Here is an 8,250-nt window from a genome sequence, read left to right as displayed (position 1 = left end):
CTCAGGCAATCCACTCACCTCAGCCTCCCAAAGCGCGGGATTACAGGCTGAGCCACTGAGCCCGGTTCATATTTTCTTTCTAAGGTCACCCTCTCCCCATCCCTGTCCCTTAAATACACACACACACACACACACACTCTCTCTCTCTCCAAACTCCACACACACATAACACAACACACACACACGAAGGGGCGGCTTGCAGGTTGGTTTTCTGCTTCCAAAGGCACAGTCTTGGGTCTTGATACAGTATGACCTGCGATCATTCCCGGGAACAAGCAGGATGGGATGCAGAGTACAGGGGTGGTCTTGGCCCTTGTTTACTCAGATGAAGTAAAGAAGTCAAGAAGTTCTCGTGCAACCCTAGGGTGGGTGTTGGAGCTGTTATAAGACTAGGCCACTCCTCTACCAGCTCCACTGCTGCTCCCTCATCCATCTGTTAGCCTGGTCCTTCCTTGGTCATGGTCTTGTGCAAAAGCGGTGCCCATGGCAACTCCAGGTACCCCCGCCCCCTGGCAGCCACATGAGGGGTCACACCAGCCCAGCTGGTCTCACGGCCAGCTCTTCAGTGGTGCTGTGGCCACCTTTGTTCCCAGAAAATGTCAGGCAGGATAGCTGGGAGACTTCCATGCAGATGTTGAAATGATACATCAGGCCTGAGGTGTTCGAGGAGTCGGTGTGAGATTTGGAACCATTGTCTGTCCCCACCGATTGCATCTAGTCGAATGCAATGCTGCTTGAGGGCCACAGAGTTGACTGACGTCACTGAGATTTTTTTTTAAGTATCTGAAATAAGAAACAAACAAAACCTTTAAACCTTTTAAAACCTTTAATTATATTTTAATTTTTTTTAGAGATGAGGTCTCACTGTGTTACCCAGGCTGGTCTCAAACTCCTGGGCTCAAGTGACCCTCCCTTCTCACCTTGATCTCCCAAAATGCTGGGATTACAGATGTGAGACACTGTGCCTAGTCCTCTTTTTTTAAAACCCCCAAATCATTGTTTTTCACTTCACTCTGGGTGTGAACACAGATGAAGTAAAGAAGTTCTCATGCAAACCTCATATCCTTTTGTTTTCTGTCACTATGGTCACTGCCTTTCTCCCTGTGAGGCAGCTTTAAAAATCTAAGCCATCAACCCCATCACTGGACTTTTCTTGGGGCCTCTGAAAATGCAGCAGAGGGCTTCTTAGCTGTCGCTAGCAGGGTCTGCAGCACTGCGAGGCTTCACGCAAATTGCTTCCAGTAAAATGTGGAAAACCTGACAGAAGCTTGTCGGGGAAATTGGGATCTCTTCTCTGCCTAGCATTATTGGTAGGGAAGCTAATTAGATGGCCTGATAGGCATTATTTACTCCTGCAAAGTAGGAAATGGGTTACTGCATTAATAAGCTCACGGTAAGTGTGGCATCAATGGAACATCTTGTGTACAGAAGAGAAAAAATTGTTATTTCAGGGGAATCTTCCTAATTTTCTATTATTTGCATTTATATGGATTGGTTGGAATAATAAAACACCAAAAATATAATTGGAAAAATTCACTTCCCACTTCTAGATCTAAAATATCATTTTAACCTCAGGGGAAAAAAGGCCTATAAAAAAGTATTTGCACTCCAAAAGTTGCAGCAGATGAAAAGCTGGCAGGCAGGAAAATTTGCTCTCTGAGAAAAATTGTACCTCTTGCAGAGGTTTTAGGAATAAACTGTTTAAGACACACACACACAAAAATACTTGCAAGTCACGTTTTTAGAGTGCAATTGAAGAGGTGACCAAAGGTAGCCTCTCCTTTGGGGAGAGTGAGTTCTAGCAAAGTAGACCTCATTCAATACTGGGCATCATTTCTTCAGGTTTTTAAGCAAGCCAGCCTTTTCTCAAGCCTGTATTGATGGGGGGAGTGAGTTGGAGTGACAAAAGATGGTGATGACAGGGTCCTGGTGACCCATCATGCCCTCTATCACTAGGGGTGGTAGGGTTTCATTTTTAGACTGGATGCATCAGGCAATGCTTTGGAGGCTCTGGAATGTAGCACCCCAGAGATGAGTAACTTTTCAGTTACTTCAGTCAACTCTACCTGAATGTGATTGAGTTTCATGCTCCATCTGGAGAGATTTTTTTTTTTTTGAGGGGAAGGAGTTCATGAAGGCTATGAGTATCTGGGGAGATAGAATGCTGGTGTGGAGGAGGTAAGGACAAAGAAGGAGTTGGGAAGCAGAACACCAAAGACACCCAGACCACACAGACTGTGCTTGAATCCTTGACCTTTGTTCACTCAGCTGTGCTACCTTGTTCAAGCTTCTACACTCTTTTTCAGCCCAAGTCTCATCACCCATAAAATAGGGCTAGTATTGCATACCTTACAAGATTGTTCATCTGTTTATTTACTAATGTATTCACTTGACAAATATTTGCTGAGCTCCTACCGTGTTCCAAGGACAGTATGTTAGGCTCTGGAACTGCAGCCATGAAGAAAATAGACCAAAATTATTAGGGTGAAATGGGATTATAAAGTTAGAAAAAACAAAATGAATACACACACACACACACACACACACACACATAGTGTGTGTGTGTATATATAACCACATATATTTTAGATGGAGATAAGGAGAAACAGCAAGGAAGGGGAATATGGAATGCTGTGGAGTTGAGGTAGGGATGCAATTTCTGATACAGCAGTCAGGGAAGGCATCACTGAGAAGGATTAGTAAGAATTCCAAAATTCCTGGATGAAGTGAGCAGAGACAAGGTGGAAAGAGACGGCACCATACAGATAAGGAGGCTTCTGTGGGGCCATGTAGGATTTTTGTTTTTCCTCTGAGCGACATAGGAAACCAATGGAAAGTTTTGAGCAGATAAATGATCCTATCAAATGTATTTACAGTCTTCATAAATTCCCAAGAATGAGAATTAAAATACGCATACAGTAGCTTTCAATAAAAGTAGCAGTGATTCATTCTATAAATGACATCCAGAAGCATAGTTTCCCTTCCTTTCTTGTCTGCTTCACAGCTCTGCCCTGAGAAATAATTAAGCTGTTAGCCATTGAGATCAGGCAAGGACCCGGAAGGGAGACCTACCGCTCTCCAAGGTGCTGAGGGAACTTGGGTTGCTAGAGCAGATTCCTGGCCCATAATTTACAACTTGCCGTCCCAGAACTCTACAGAACATACAAGGCGGAGCTGATTCCAATCCCATTGAAAGTATTCCAGGCAATCAAGAAAGATGGAACTCTCCCCAAATTATTTTATGAAACTAACTTCACACTGACAACCAAACTGGGTAAAGATCCAATAAAAAGGGGAACTACAGGTCAGTATCCCTTATGAACATAGATGCAAAAATTCTCAATAAGATTCTAGCAAGCTTAACTGTACCCCACAAAACCATAATAAAAACTACTGATTAATTAAAAAAAAAAAAAAAAGATTCTAGCAAGCTGAATCCAATAACACATCTCAAAAACTATCCACAATGACCAAGTAGGCTTCCTCCCCAGGATGCAGGGCTAGTTCAACATCTACAGGATCATAAATGTAACTAAATACATTGACAAATAAAAAAACAAGAACCTTGTGATTATATCATTAGACGCCAAAAAAGTTTTTGATAAAATCCAGCATACCTTCCTGATAAAAGCCCTTGAACACCTAAGCATAGAGGGAACACAACACAAAATAATTAGGGCCATCTATGATAAGACCACAGCCAACATGTTGCTAGATGGACAGAAACTGGAAACATATCCCTGAAAACTGGAACAAGACAAGGCTGCCCATTCTCATTCTTCCTGTTCAATATAGTGTTGGAAATCCTAGTTAGAGCAATCAGACAGCAGAAGGAAATCAGGGGTATCCAAATAGGAAAAGAGGAAGTTAAGTTATCCTTCTTTGCTGATGATATGATCCTACACCTCGAAAATACAAGAGATTCTGTCAAAAACCTTCTTGCAGTGATGAAGGACTTTGACAAAGTTTTGGGATACAAAATAAATGTGCAAAAGATAGTTGCATTCTTATACACCACCAACAAACAGGCAGAGAACCAAATAAAAAGCACAATTCCATTCACAATAGCCACAGAAAAATGAAATACCTCGGAATCTTCCTAACCAGAGAAGTGAAAGACATTTACAATGAAAACTACAAAACTTTGCTCAAAGAAATCCAAGAAGACACAAACAAATGGGAAAATATTCCATGCTCATGGGTAGGAAGAATCAACATTGTTAAGATGTCCATCCTACCAATGACAGTCTACAGATTCAATGCAATACCCATTAAATTGCCAACATTATCCTTCTCAGACCTAAAAACAACAACACAGAAATTCATATGGAAACATAAATGACCATGAATAGCCAAAACAAACCTTTGCAAAAGAAACAAAGCAGGAAGTATTACACTTTCAGTCTTTAAACTTTACTATAATGCCACAATAATCAAAACAGCCTGGTAATAGTATAAGAACAGGTATAAACACCAATGGAACAGGATAGAGATACCAGAAGCAAAACCTCAATTTCTCAACCAACTCGTTTTTGGCAAAGCTTCCACCAACAGACACTGGGGAGAAGAGAACCTATTTGATAAATGGTGCTGGAAAAACTGACTGACCACATGCAGAATATTGAAACAGGACCCCTACCTTTCACCGTACAAAAAAATCAACTCAAAATAGATCAAAGACCTAAACGTAAAACCTCAAACTATAAGAATCTTAGAAAAAAATGGGAGACACCCTTACAAAACTTGGATTAGGCAACCAATTCCTGATCAAAACCCATAAGAAATAAGATAGACAAGTGGGAAATCATCAAACTGAATAACTTCTGGAAAGCTAACGAAGCCACCGAGAGAGTGGGGAGACAGGCCACAGACTGGGAAAAAATATTTGCCAACTGTATATCTGACAAAGGTCTAATATCCAGGATCTATAAGGAACTCAAATATGCCAAAAGGGAAACAAAAAAAACCAAGCAAAGCAAAAATAGCCCTTTTAAAAAGTAGGCAAACTATATGAATGGACGTATATCAAAATAAGACATATGAGCAGCCAACACACACACACACAAATGTTCAGTATCACTGATCATCAAAGAAGGGCAAATTAAAACAACACTGAGATACCACCTAATTCCAGTCAGGATAGTCATCATCAATAACTCAAAAAACAACCGATGCTGGAGAGGATGAAGAGAAAAGACAATGCTTCTACACTGTTGGTGAGCATGTAAGCTAGTACAACCCCTGTGGAAAACAGTATGGTGATTCCTTAAAGATTGAAATATCGACCTTCCATATGATCCAGCAAACCCCCTTCTGGGAATATATCCAGTTGAACTCAAATGATTCTATAAAAAAAGATACTTGCGCAGGCATGTTTATTGCAGCAGTATTCACAATAGCAAAAACACAGAACCATCCATGCTGCCCATCGAAGGTGAATTGAATAAAAAAAATGTGGTACATATTCCAATGGGATATTATGCAGCCATAAAGAAGGACATACATATGGACGTTATAGCAACTGGATGGACTTAGAGTCTATAATACTCAGTTATCTATCACAACAACAAAGAACTGAGTTCCGCATGTTTTCACTCATAAGCAGACCCTGAACATTTATCGTAATACTATAAGAAAGGGATTGGCAGTAGTGGGTAACTGCCAGGGAAGTGGGGGCACGTAATCATCAGGGGTACCTGATCTAAAACCAGGCAAAATGGGGACTGAAGGGAGACCCAAACTTCACCCATATGACGACCACTTATCTTCCTAATCCTGAATTGTACCCCACATCTTTAAAATAAAAATAAAAAATAAAACATGCCTTCAAGGTGGAATGCTATTCCACTGGATTTTTCTTCATGTACAGATGAAGAATGCTTTTCTCTTACAAATATCTGCTGATATTTTCTTTGAAGCACCCCAACATTTGGGGGAGGGGGAATGCATGAGTGTGGGTGGAAAATTGGGGGTGGAAGGTGCAAGCAAAGAAATACAAGAATTAAGCTTTCAAAGCTGACATTTGAAATCTGGGGGTATGTCTTTCATTTTTTCCCATTGGCTATTTATTTCTAATGTCAAAACCTCAAAAATCAAAAAAGATCGTCTGCTGCCAGGGACCAGCTCCAGCTGGGTTCAGGGTACCCCAAAGGTGGAGACGGCACTGGCGATTGGGGGGAAGAAGAGAGAAAGAGAGAGAGAAAAAGAAAGAGACTGGACTCCGGTCTATGCAGAAGTCATGTGTGTTATTGGGAATTACAACAGGTCTTTTATACACAAAGTCAGACATGGGAGGGGCGTCCCCCACCCACCTGAAACCTTAATCCATGAAAACTTAATCAATGATTGCCTTTAAACCCTTTTCATATGATAATCTTAAAATCCCATAACAAAGGATAACCTAATCCGTGACTGATATATTCTATAAACCTTTTTCATCCTAAACTGATTGATTTATGCCAAGTTAAACAATTCTATAGAAGCTTAAGTATTTACTTACAAACGAAAGTGGCCCATCCCAGAATGTTTGGAATATGGCCCAGTCCAAAGTTCACAGTGGGCTACCTGCAAGTAACCCAGCTGTATTCTTTCAACAAAATGGCTGTCTTCTGAAACTATATTCTACAATTTACACCTTCAATAAATCCTAAGATCATGACCCAGAAGCCTGTGACCAGTACTAAGGCTCTTAGATGTGACCCGAGTTTGAATTATAAGTTGTGTGAAAGCCAAAACTGCAGTTTGTGGAAGAATGGGAGCAATGAGCTTCTAAAGTTAGCTTGTGTTTGTTCTGATCTCAGAGTTTTTATGTTTTGAGCTCACAGGAGCTTAATCTGGTTAGTGCTGAGTAGAAAGGGGGAGGAAATGGGGTCAATAGCTCCTGAATGCATCCTAGTGGTCTCGGGGTCAACGGCCCTTCCTGATCCCTAACGCTCAGTGGGCCTCCGTGGCCGGCTCCCACCAGTCTGCTATAAAATTTCTACTCCAAACACTAAGTCTTACTCATCTTTGAGGAGTCACAGGAAAGAAACAACATTTTAGGGAAGGGAAATCTGAAAACAATTGGATTTCATTTTCTGCATACAGTGAGACTGAGAATATGGCAATTTGATATCCAGATCCTGTTTCCACACTCAATATTTTCAACTGTCTTTTTGGGTCATCAGACGATAACAGTAAAAAAAGGAAGCATCCAAGAACTACTCTTATGTCCCTCCCCCCAGGACTCAGCTCTCTCTGTTAAAATTCAGCTACATTCATAAGGAGAGGAAAAAGGCAAACTTCTCTGTTGATGAAGGATTACAGCCTCACTACAAAGCAAAGATAGTCTTCTGGTTGACCTGACAGCTCTCCGTGGGCTGCCTGGAATGAACTCTGGAGCCTGTGGTTTCTTCTCTTCATGAAGGCCGCACACACTTTCAGCTTCTCCCAACACCACCTTACCCCAAGCCAGGTACACAGCTTCCCCAATCAGCTGGCACCCCAGTTCAGCCCTTTTGTCCCTGGCTGGCAAGTTCATCCTCATGCTTGCCCTACACAAAGGGAAATGGCAGGCAAGACCCCTCTTCTGGAGCACAAACCATGATGGTCCCATAGATCCTGCCCCATGGGTGCCAGCACACTTTCCTGTAGGATAACAAAGACTACAGGAATCACCTGCTGCTGAGTCTCTGCTTGTGGGCTCCACCTGTACTGCGTGGTGCTGAGTTTGTCTGTGCCAGGTAAGCTGGCACCTACCTGGATGACCTCTGCCCAGCAAGAGCTAAATTTGGCTAATGCCGTATGTGGAGAAAACATGTCAGACAATCTAGCCTAATGACATCTTTGCTACATGGGACTCAATACATGAATACAAACAAGCCCCTCCTCCATGAGAACCTGACTCTCACTTAACAGGGTTAAGGTTTCTGCCAAGTGCTTTCCATCGTGTCTCATTCGGCCCTCTACAACTCCATGAGGGGGCACGGGGATGTTGTTATTCCCACGTGCAGTTGAGGACATGGAAGCTTAGACAGATGCAGAGACTTTTCTTGAGTTCATACATCTGTTAGGTGGCAGGTCTGCCTGGTTCCAGAGTAGTGTCCTATCATCTATGACGTCCAAGCACCTGCAATACAATCTCAAGGCTGGTTTGGGGAAAAATCTTCTTTTGAGCTTATGTGATTTTTGGCAAAACACTTTGCTCTGTGGCTGAAGACCTGAGTATCTCAGTTTCATGCTAGCTGTTGGCAAGAGGTCACTTTCCATTCC

The sequence above is a fragment of the Carlito syrichta genome, unplaced genomic scaffold (assembly GCF_000164805.1).
Source record: "Carlito syrichta isolate Samal-C Ts95f unplaced genomic scaffold, Tarsius_syrichta-2.0.1 Scaffold72250, whole genome shotgun sequence".
Lineage (NCBI taxonomy): Eukaryota > Metazoa > Chordata > Mammalia > Primates > Tarsiidae > Carlito > Carlito syrichta.
This window is presented reverse-complemented; position numbering follows the sequence as displayed.